Source organism: Balaenoptera borealis (assembly GCF_965194805.1).
Source record: "Balaenoptera borealis genome assembly, chromosome: 1".
NCBI lineage: Eukaryota > Metazoa > Chordata > Mammalia > Artiodactyla > Balaenopteridae > Balaenoptera > Balaenoptera borealis.
In genome coordinates, this window is record NC_138860.1 from 131,734,825 (window position 1) to 131,747,112 (window position 12,288).

The window sequence follows — 12,288 nt, forward strand, 5'->3', positions numbered from 1 at the left end:
AAAAATCAATTTTTTACTAGTGTAAAACTGAAACACACACATACATATTTGTAACTGAATAGTAGTGTAACTGAAACACACACATACATATTTGGCAACAAATTGATTCATAGTCAGATGAGATCAATGAGGCTGCTTGCCAAATTAAACTGGATCATCAGTTTGAGTCCCTGCATAATTTCTTAACTGATAGATCTGCTCAGTTCATGGATTGTTGACTTGCAGAAAGCATGCCATATGAGACCACTGTTAAAACTGATGGTTTGGGCAATGAAGGCACACATGATGAATGAGAAAAGAAGAAAAAAATATTGTCTACCTCTTCACCAAAGGAAAATGTAAATAAGTCAGAGCTGTATATTTAAGGTTGATCAGGTGCTGGCTATAACTTGAGGCTTGGGGTCTGTTCTAAAAGGCTTTTGGATTTGGATTATCACATTTTCTACTATTATTGGTGACTGTTGGATTAGGGTGGCAGAGAATACGTTTCTACTACTGTCATCAACTCCATTCCAGAGACCTCAACTAAGAACTTTGAATCCTTTGACTAGTCCCTTTGCTTTCTTATCTCTCTATGATGAAAACGTAATTGGAGATATATTTACAGTTTTTAGGCCACTGTAAAAGAGTCTGAAGCTAAGAGAAGGTTGAAAATAACCTACTCTTTTCCTCTATCTTGGATAAGGATAAAAGTCGTTTGTTTCATACTCCCTGAAGACACATTTGATAATATCTTTGATACAGATGTGGGTCAAACAGGGATGCTTCCATGCCGGCAGGTTCTGGAAGTAAGCTTACTTTTTACTTACCCTCTGACAGGAAATTCCTTTAAACTCATTACTCAGACTTCAGTTTTGAATTTTCAACCACTACCACTAGTAATAATTGTTATCTATAGTAAATGACTTGGCATTGTTGAAACCCTCACCCATTCACATACTGGTGCAAAAATAAAATACCCAATAAAGCTGCATGACCCTATTAGACATTAAAAACCACCCAAAGCCATGCACCTGAGACACAGAAAATATATGAGTTTTGTAATCCTAAAACTTCTTTTCATCTAATTTTGCTGTTTTCACTAATAGACTATGTTTATACTGCCAGTTACAGTTGTGCCTGAGTACATTGACAAAAGCAATAAATTAGAAAATAAAACTATCTAGTAATTCAGGCATCATTGTGGATCAGAAATCCAAACTGTTAAAATGTAAAACACTTGGAATTTTTACATGAATTGACCAAGGCATTCTAGATTTTTATGCCCCAAATCTTTTTATAGTTTATATAGTTAATCAGTAACATTATCTGAATATTTTAATGATTACTCACATAAAATTGTGAATTTTAAATCTCAAAATGTATAAATACCTGATATGCATTAAGAATTCCCAAGGCAAGTTTCATACACGTAAGCTTACCCTTTAAACTGTAGTGGTCTTGATATTTTAATAACCTAAAGTGTCATGAGAAGCACTATGGATATAAAGTTAGCAACTTATTTGTGTGATATTTGCCATGTTTTTACTTATTTCAATATACTCACACAAAAATGGTAGTAAAATATATTCTTTTCCCATAGATATATAAATTATGTAATTTTACACATAAGCACAAAAGACCAAAATAAGGATTCAAGTTCAAGATTCTCTGAATTCATTATAATGTTGAGGTAAACAAGTTGATGTAGCTCATTAAAAGGAATGTGGAGTGGATCATTAAAATCCTTCCAAAATTTATCCATTTATAGACATATCCATCTGTACTGACAGTCATTCAGCTACATGTTTTGCCATCAACATGTGTAAATGTGGCCAGATTTAAATTGTTTCTCTACAATGAAAACACAATTTTGTTCTAGTTTCCTGATTGTATATTATATTCTTTCTGAAAATTTGTGTTTCGTCCTTTGAGTGGTAATTGGCATTCATCTCTCATATGTTGTTTTATCATATGCCTTTCTCCTGGTGCTGAATTTGGCTATGAAAAACATAAGATTCTTAGCATCCAATCTCCATATTTAGGGGATGATAAACTTGGAGGCATATTAATTTGTATTTAATATTTATGTTTTGCAGCTTGACCTCATTAGTGATTTTTGTTACCTCAAGAGTTAGAGCACAGGAAGCTTTCTAAAATTTCTTTGAAGTAAGTGAAGACAGCATGGTTAATATTGTTACTTAAAGAAGAATATAGTGACATAAAGAGAGAAGGTGCCATCACAAGCCAGAAAAAGAAATAGAATAGAATCTTCATCATTAATGGTTGTTATGATTTGTCCACAAGACCATTTTCTCATTACACAGATGGCATATCTCAGCAATATGAATCCTCCAGGTTTTGCAAATAAATCAAGATCAGCGAACTGAAATATATATATATTTATCTGCTTTGAATATAGGAAATGATAAGATCCAATAATAACCCATTAATTAAAAAGCAGAATTTAATTATCAAAAGTGCATATTATAAATATTTTTGAAAGATAAATAAATTTTTTCCAATATTTTAATGCTGGCATGTATATGAGAAATGAGAAGATACAATATGGTAGTAAAAATGCAAATCATAATGGGATACTGCTAAATTTGTAGCCAGGGATTAACAGCCAATCTTGAAAACTGCTTTCTAGCAAAATTTGAATAAAACTTAAACTATTTATTAGAAAAGGTATTGGGTGATATCAAAGAAATAGTGTCCACCTCTTCTGTAAACTATATTATAGTTGTATAGATGTACTAGGCTATATAGTAGTTCTCTTAAACTATAAGCCTCTGAAAGCAAATTCTGAGGATAATTCTTTTTTTCCATTCTTTTCAGCATTTAGAATATTGCTTTTCAGAACAAGAGACACAAGATATGTTTATTTGTTGAATGAATAAATGAATGAATCATGTCAAGTAGGAATATTTTCAGCCACTATTGATTCTCTAAACCATGAAATCTCATAATACATTATTCTCTAGTTCACAACTATTTTGTAAATTTATTTTCAAAATATACATGATGGAGACTTCCCTGGCATCCCAGTGGTTAAGACTCCACACTTCCACTGTGGGGGGTGTGGGTTCGATCCCTAGTTGGGGAACTAAGATCCCACATGCTGCACGGTGCAGCCAAAAAAAATAAATTAAAAAAAAAGATATATTAGAAACAAAAACCAAAATATACATGATGATTCCTGCGTGGCTAAAAACACTAATTCTCTCTAACCATCTGTATAACACAATGACCAAGAGGGTGGGCTCTGGAAACAGACAAACCTGAATTTAAATTCAAGACTTGAATGTTGTGGAAATTAGGTAAGATATTCGGCCTCTCTGATTTTAAGTTTTTGTGTTGTTAAAAAGAAATGAATATAATAGCAACAACTTCATAGGACATTATAAGATTTAAATGAGAACTATTAAGTCAAATGTTTAGTACAGTTCCTAGTACATATTAGTTATATAACAAAAAGTAGTAATTATTGTTATTTGATTTTTGTCCTATTCTCATAACTTTTCAAAACCACTCCAGTAAAATAATTCATAATCTCTAAAACATTTGAAGACATTTTGGAAAACAACATCACAAGATAACAATGTTAGTCAAGTTAGTCAATGTAAATATATATTGACCCCTTATCATGTAACAGGAACAATGGAGGATGTCAAAAGAACACAACCAAAACTTCAGAAGTGATTGTTCCAAAATATCCATAGTTTTACATTTCCTCTCTCTGAAAGTCTTCAAATTGCAAAATAAAAAGAGCCAAAACTAAATAATAATTTATCTTTACTGTAATTAGAAAACAGTCCCACATCTACTAAATAGAATACAATTTGGACCAAGTAATCCAAGAAAAATTCTTGTGGTAGCTAGGAAGAACACTTAAGGAAATCTCACGCACATGATTTGGGGAAAACTGTAGTCTCAGATTGAATGTTAATTCAAAAATGTTAAAATTCACTACAAATATATGAGTTCATAGACAAAGAAATGTTGATTATGAAAAATTACTAAATATGCAAGTTGTTTATAATAATCAATTTAATGCACCTCCCGTAGAATTTGGCAGGTTGAGACAAATTAAAATGAATGACATTATAGAAGATTTGGACCACAATTCGTTACCCATTGTACACTGTCTAGGATTGATCAAGGGCTAAAAATCTGAATAATTTTAAAAACTGTACTAATGGTTTATGCCCTATTCTTTGACCATAGTGGAAAATATATAGAAATTAATAACCAAAAATAGATAAAAATGATATGATCATAAATAACCATTAAAAGTTAAGTTATTATTTGGACAAAGATACAAAAATGAAATTATGGAAAAAAGTTTAAATGTCACAATGAGTATGTTTAACATTAAACCTATGAAATACAAATAATATTTTATAAAAATAAACATATGTACAATTTTTTTCAAAATAAAATATCGATATTCAGAAAAATAAACAAGAAAAAGGACAAATCATAACCATGTAAAATTTAACTTAGGACACTAATAAATATAAATCCATAAACTGATTAAATAAAAAGTAAAACAACAATAGCATATATAAATGGCACTCAGTGTGGGTTCTGTGACAATAATAAGTAACACAGACAAAATTACAATGAAGGTTTTTAGGGGGAAAAAATAAAATATGTAATATCCATAATGTCTACCATTAGGAATGGGAGATGAGATACGACCACAGATATATAAGTAATAAAAATATAAAAATACTTTTAGATAGTAGAATTCCAATTCCAGCCATAACAGAGTAGATAGCACTAAGGTTGCCATTTAAACTATAGAAAATAGGTAAGGTAAAATACATATTTAAAAATACATCTCTATGAAAGTCATTGGGAGAATCCAACACAGATAAGGATCTGAAGGGTTAGAATCTATAAAAAAAGGGAAGCATATATAGTGAGTTCCACAGTCATCTCAGCATGTTCAACAAAGCCTTTTTCTATATCTTGCAGTGCAGCATATTTGCGCCAAGTAGAGAGAAGCAGTCCTACAGAACTGGAGATTCTAGAAATTCAAGTCTGGGGTAACCAAACTTGTAAGGTCCTAAAGGTCTTGGAAAGGGAACAAAAACACAAAGAAGCCCAATAATATGAACATAGGTTCCAATTATGTCATTGTTCAATTCTTAAGCTGGACATTCACATGAACAGGTTCTAAGAAATCCAAACCTTTGTAGGTGGGAGCTGAGTGGAGATGAGAGAAGCCTCTTGACCCACAAAAGGGGGAGTTGGATTCAAGTCACACCAAGGTAGAAGAAAACATCCTGGATTTTAGTCAAGAACCCAAAAGGAGCATACATCCAAGAAGTAAGGGCCATGCCCTAAAAGCACTAAGTATGCCTACCAAGACAGCAAAACTCAAGACCAACTCTAAAAAATTCTAAGACCAGGCCTCAATAGACAATCCACTAGTATTCTATCTGCTGCTAATAGAAAAGTTAATATCATTTGGAGGAAATATAACAGTATCCAGAATATTCAACACCTACACAAAAATTTAAGCATGCTAAAAACTGTATCTATTAAATAAAAAAGCAAAGAAAAAAAAGATAAAGGAATACAACTCACAGCAATTAACTTATTTACTGTATCAAATATGGGCTTAATAATTATGATGACTATGAGAACTTAAAAGAAATAACAAAATAGATGAAGAGGTGAAAAATTTCAACAGAAAATTGAAATTTTTAATAAAATAATCAAATATATATATTCCAGGTCTAAAGTAATATATCTAAAATTAAGAATTAATAGTGAAATAGGAAAGGGAAATTAAGAGGTACAAACTTCCAGTTACAAAATAAATGAGTGACAAGGATGAAACTACAGCATGGGGAAGATAGTCAATAATAACATAATATCTTTGTATGCTGATAGGTGGTAACTAGACTTTTTGTGGTGATCATTTTGTAGTGTATAGAAATATCAAATCACTATGTTGTGCACCAGGAACTAACATTGTGTTGGAGGTCAATTATACTTCAAAAAACAAAAAAAACTCATAGAAAAATAGATCCGACTTGTGGTTACCAGAGGCGGGTGTGGAGGGGAGGGAGAACTGGATGAAGGTGGTCAAAAGGTATAAATGTTACCGAACCAAGTTTGTTTGCCCAGTGAGCAGCAAGCCAAACACTGAGACACCAAGGTTTGCAGCAGAGAAAAGGTTTATTCACAAGGCAGCCAAACGAGAAGGCAGGAGAACAAATCTCAAATCTGTCTCTCCAAAGGCAAGGGGCTCAGGATACTTATGAGATAAAGCTGAGGCATAGGAACATGGGGAAAGGTAACTAGAGATAAGAAAACAGTGAGATAAGTGTGATTCTGTGCAGGCACAAGTAAGCTACAGTCTTCATGGGATGCATTTTTAGAATATGGCCGCGGTAGCATAGCATATTCTGAGGGTGGAGTTTTTGGTCCTCTCACCTTTTGGTCAAAGAGCCACTGAGTGGACACACACACATGTCCAGTTGCAGGCTAAGTGATCCTAACCAGTCTTAACTGGATCGAACTGATCCCCAGTTTCTGAAAACTGCTGATCCCCAGTTTCTGAAAAACAACTCAGGCAAACATTTTATTGTTTAGGCTACATGATGCTTGGAGTACATGCAAGTTTTTATAAAAACAATTAAAAGGAGTTTCGTCTGTGAAGGCAGGTTACAGTTTATATTTTTTTCCCCTTTTATTTATTTATTTATTTATTCATTCATTCATTCATTCATTTATTTTTGGCTGAGTTGGGTCTTCCTTGCTGCACATGGGCTTTCTCTAGTTGCAGCGAACGTGGGCTACTCTTCGTTACGGTGCGTGGGCTTCTCATTGCGGTGGCTACTCTTGTTGCGGAGCACAGGCTCTAGGCGCGGGCTTCAGTACTTGTGGCTCACGGGCTTTAGTAGTTGTGGCTCGTGGGCTCTAGAGTGCAGACTCAGTATTTGTGGCGCATGGGCTTATTTGCTCCGTGGCATGTGGGATCTTCCTGGACCAGGGCTCAGACCCATGTTTCCTGCACTGGCAGACGGATTCTTAACCACTGCGCCACCAGGGAAGCCCTACAGTTTATAATTTATTTATGGCTAGCTGATAACTACCCTCGGTTTCACAAATTTATGGTTATAAGATAAATAAGTACTAAGGATGTAATGTAAAACGTGATTAATATAATTAACACTGCTGTATTATATATGAATGTTAAGAGAGCAAGTCCTGAGACTTTTCATCAAAAGGAAAAACTATTTTTGCTTTTTCTTTTATTTTGTATCTATATGAGATGATGGATGTCCCCTAACCTTATTGTGGTAATCATTTCATGATGTATGTAGGTCAAACCATTATGTTATACAGCTTAAACTTATACAGTGCTGTGTGCCAATTATATCTACATAAAACTGGAAGAAACAATTCACTAGACAGATTTAAGAGCAGACTGAACATTTCAGTGGAAAAATTAGTGAATCTAAAGTCAGAGTGAAGGAAAATACTTAACCTGAAGCACCAAGAGGAAAACATAGGAAAATAAGGTAATAGCAGAATAGATATGAGGAACATAGGCAAGGGTTAAATATACATAATAGAAATGGCAGAAGAAAGAGAGAATACAAAAAAAGCAGTATCAGAATATATAAACGCTGAGAATTTTCTAGAGAACCTCAACAAACTCTATACAAAGAAAATTACATCGAGGCACTTTATAGTCAAAATGCAAAAATCTCAAAGAAAAAGAGGAAAAAGTCTTAATAGCAGTCAGAGGAAATATGACATGTTTCCCTCAAATATCAATGAGTGTGGGTAACTTTTCCACACAGACTATAAAAGCCAGAAAATAATGAAACAATATCTTTAAAGTGATGACTGAAAAAACAACAACTTCCAAGTAGAATTCTGTAACCAGAAAAGTACCCTTAAATAAAGATGAAATAAATATAAATTCAGACCAAAAAACAAAAAGCAAAGAGAATTTCTCTCCAATGAACTGTATTACAAGGTAATCTAGAGGAAATTCTTCAGACTGCAGGGAACAAATCCAAGATGGAAGCATGGAACTGCCGAAGGAGTGAAGAGCATTGAAAAGGTAAATATAAAAAGAATATTGAATGTTTAAAGCATACATGGTAGCTATTTCTTTGGGAATGTATAACATAAATACATAAGTAAAATATATTTAAAATAGCAAACACATAGGAAGTAAATGAATTTAAACTTTATATGGCTTTACATTGTTGGAAAAGCAGTAACAGTACTAATTTACAATAGATTGTAATAAGCCAAAGATGCACATTATACTCTGTAGGTTAGGATAACTGGTAAAATACTGTACAACAAATAAATAAATAATAAAGTACCAAAAATACTTGGTTAATCCAAAAGAGAAAAGAAATAAAATTAAATCAGTACTTACATGGAATTTACTAGACTACATACCCTAGGTAAAATATTGAGATAGTCAGAATGTATAACAGCACCCAAAACAAAACTATCTGCTGTTAAAGGAGACAAATTTTAATTATAAGACAAAAAGTTAAATGCAAAAGAAAGTGGAGATATGTACCATAAAAGCACAAAGAAAAAAGCTATGTGGCAAAATACATTGTAAGACAAAATATTTTGAAAGCTAAAAGGGGGCATTTAACACTGAAAGAAAGGTCAGTTTAACTAGGTGATATGACACGTCTAAATATCACCCAACCATTACCATAGTTGGATAATTTATATAATATATAACACACCAGTTGATCGGATTAAAGGAGAAAGAGAAAATTTTGAACAGACCAACACATAAAGAAATGAAATTAATAATCAAAAATCAGTAATTAAAAAATCTTCTTATAGAAAAAACACAGGCTTAGATCGCTTTGTAGGTGAATTCTACTAAAATAGTAAAGAAGAAATACCAAGTTTTCCCAAAATTTTTCAGAAAACTGAGAAGTGAACATGTCTTAACTTATTTTAAGAGATCAGTATTACCCTGATATCAAACCAAAGACATCACAAGAAAACTATAAAACAATATGCTTCATAAATATAGATGCAAAAAATATAAACAAACCAATCCAGCAAACATAAAAGGGATTATATACCATGACCAAGTGGGGTTGTCATGGGAATGCAAGGTAAGAGTAATAGCTGAAAATTAATGTAGCACATCATATTAATAGATTAAGAAGTAAGAACTATATGATCATTTCAACAGATACAGAAAAAAATTATAATATCCACCATCTATATATGATTTGTTAAAAAAAGTGCAAGAACCTAGAAATAGAATGGAACTTCCTCAAACTGATAAAGGGTATCTATAAAAACTCAAAATTAGCATTCTACATAATATTGAGAGCTAAATGCTTTCCCCATAACTGAGAAGAATACAAGTATATCTGTCTCACAACTTCTATTCAGCACTGCATTGAAATTTCAGTGCAGTCAGGGAAGAAACAGAAATAAAAGGCATCCAGACTAGAAAGGAAGAAGTAAAACTGTCCTATTTATACATGACATGATCCTGTATGAACCTAGTCAAAGAAATACACAAAGAAATATACTACAATGTATAAAAAAGTTCAGCCAAGTCACAGAATATAAGATCAACATACATTAGTTTGATTTCTACATATTACCAATAAAATATTTTGGAACAAATTTAACAAAGAAGTCAAAATTTACACTATTAAAACTACTGAACGTTACCTTAAAAAATTAAAAACCTTAATTAATAGAAAGATATCCCATGTTCATAAATAGAGATACTTAATATTGTTAAAATGGTAATACTTCCCAAATTGATCCACAGATTCAACACAAACTCTATCAAAATCCCAGCTGGCTTTTTTTGTAGAAATTCTTTGAAGAAATTGAAAAGTTGATCCTAAAATTTGTATGGAAATGAAAAGTAGCCAAAAATACCAATATGTTCTTAAATAGAAGAATAAAGTCAGAGAACATACACTTCCAAATTTCAAAACTTACTACAGAGTGGTAATAATGAAGAAAGAGAAGTACTGACAAGAATAATCATATAATTCAATAAAATATAATTGAGAAATCAGAAATTCATATGCAAAAAGATGAATTTAGACCTTTACCCCACACCATACAAAAAAATTAATTCAAGATGGATCATAGATTTAAACATAAGAGCAAAATAAAAAAAACTCTTAGGAGAAAACATAGAAGTAAATATTTGTGACCCTGTGTTTCTTATATAGTTTCTTAGGCAATGGTTCTTAGATATGACTATGAAATAAGAGCTAAAAGAAAATATGTCAAATTGGACACAAGGAAAGACTGCAAATATTCTAAAATTGGATTGTGGTGATGGTTGAACAATTCTGGAATTTACTAAAAATATTACACTGTGTACTGAAAACAAGTGAATTTTATATTATGTGACTTATACCTCAATAAAGCTGATTCATTTTTTAATATAGTTCATAGGGATATTAGTAAATTGATGGAACAATCAGATAGTATATAAGAGTTCATTATATTCTTTACAACATTTTTGCAATCCTAGCAAAATTCAAAAAATTTTCTTGACATATATACACTACCATGTATAAAATAGATAACTAATGAGAACCTACGTATAGCACAGGCAACTCTACTCAGTGCTCTGTGGTGACCTAAATGGGAAGGAAAGCCAAAAAAGAGGGGATATATGTATACGTATAGCTGATTCACTTTGCTGTACAGCAGAAACTGACAAAGCAGTGTAAAGCAACTATACTCCAATAAAAATTAATTTAAAAATTCAAATACTTCAAAATACTTTAAAAATAATATTGAAAGAAAATATATGTCTTAAAATGTGTGATCGCTTTCTGAGAAAGGTACACTAAGAAAACATTGGTGATTTAAATATTTAAAACTCCTGTGTGGCTAATGACATTAAAAATGAAATTAAGCAAATTACACTCGTGGTGTTCATTACAACCAAGTTCTCATGTGTCTTGCTGTACACAGGGCCTGTTATCTGCCTGGTTGTTTCCTTGAAACTAGGCCTCTGGGTGGGTTTGGTTTGTACTATGCAATTGAACTCAGATAAGGACTGAATCAGCTCTCAGTTAAATGCAGGGTGAGAGGGCCTGGGGTACTAGAGAGAGCATGGTTCTGGACTGAGGTATGGAGTGGCTGCTTTCCAATTTAGCAAATCACGTTATCCAGAAGCAGCAGCACCCATGGCAGTCCAGCTTGGTAGTATGCCTCTGGGGGTCATTCATACAGCTCATGCTTCAATGATGTTCCTAAGCCCTGACAAAGGTATGGGCTTTGTAAACCACAGATATCCCTTTCTCATTTATCCGGTTAGTGTTGACACTTTTCTGCCACTGAGTTCTGAGTTATATATTGGAAAAAATGATATTTAATTTACATGACAGATAGTTACTATTTTTACTGTATAAAGAACTTCCATAAATCCATAAGTAAGAGATAAATACCCCAGTTAAAAAGAAGCAATTCACTTGAGAACATGTATTTATAAGGATTAAGCATATGAGAAGATTTGTAATCACACTCAAATTTTAAAAAATCAAATTAAAGAGATAATGTGTTATCATTTTTCACCTTTTAAATTGGCAACGTTAAAAAGAGGGATACTATCCACTATGAGCAAAGGTATGGAGAAACAAGCAATATTTTATATTATAATAACTATGTAAGTAGATACTAACTTATGAAGGATTTGGTAATAATTTGGAAATTTTTAAGTAATCTGGAGTTTGATCCAAAAATATCTTTTTTAGGAATTTAAATAAAGAAACACTTCACTCTCTGATCCTTGTACCCTTGAACAGTAAGTACACATTCCCTGGTAGATATTCAATAAATACTTTTTTCATACTGTTTGTGAAAACGTATATTTACAAAAGCCTCATTAAAACAGTATTGAAAAAATAAAATGTTGGAAACAAGCAAAATATAAAACAATAGGGGATCAGTTAAATCATATTTATAATATACTGAAATACTATCCAATCATTAAAACCAATCAGGTAGGTCTCTATGTGTGTATGAACACTCATTAATAATCAGTTGGTATAATAAAATCTCATTTGTTATCAAACTCAGAAATCATAAAGGAAACTATTGGTACATTTTAAATTAAAAAATTACATATGGCAATACACATTCAAATACACTCATATACACACCAAACCCTCTAGAATAAATGTAAGTAAATAATTGTGATATATATACTTGCAAGATATAAAGCAGATAAAGAATTATATGTCTAATAAAGTGCTATTTAAAAGCAATAAAATATGTAGCTCCTACCAAGATGGC

The 12,288-nt window shown here is 32.1% G+C and overlaps 1 long non-coding RNA gene across 2 annotated transcripts in view; it reads right to left on the reverse strand.

The window, feature by feature from the left end:
• The window catches only part of LOC309613425, a 168,405-nt gene that overhangs the window by 52,447 nt on the left and 103,670 nt on the right, over positions 1 to 12,288 (reverse strand). The gene's annotated exons all lie outside the window — the stretch shown is intronic.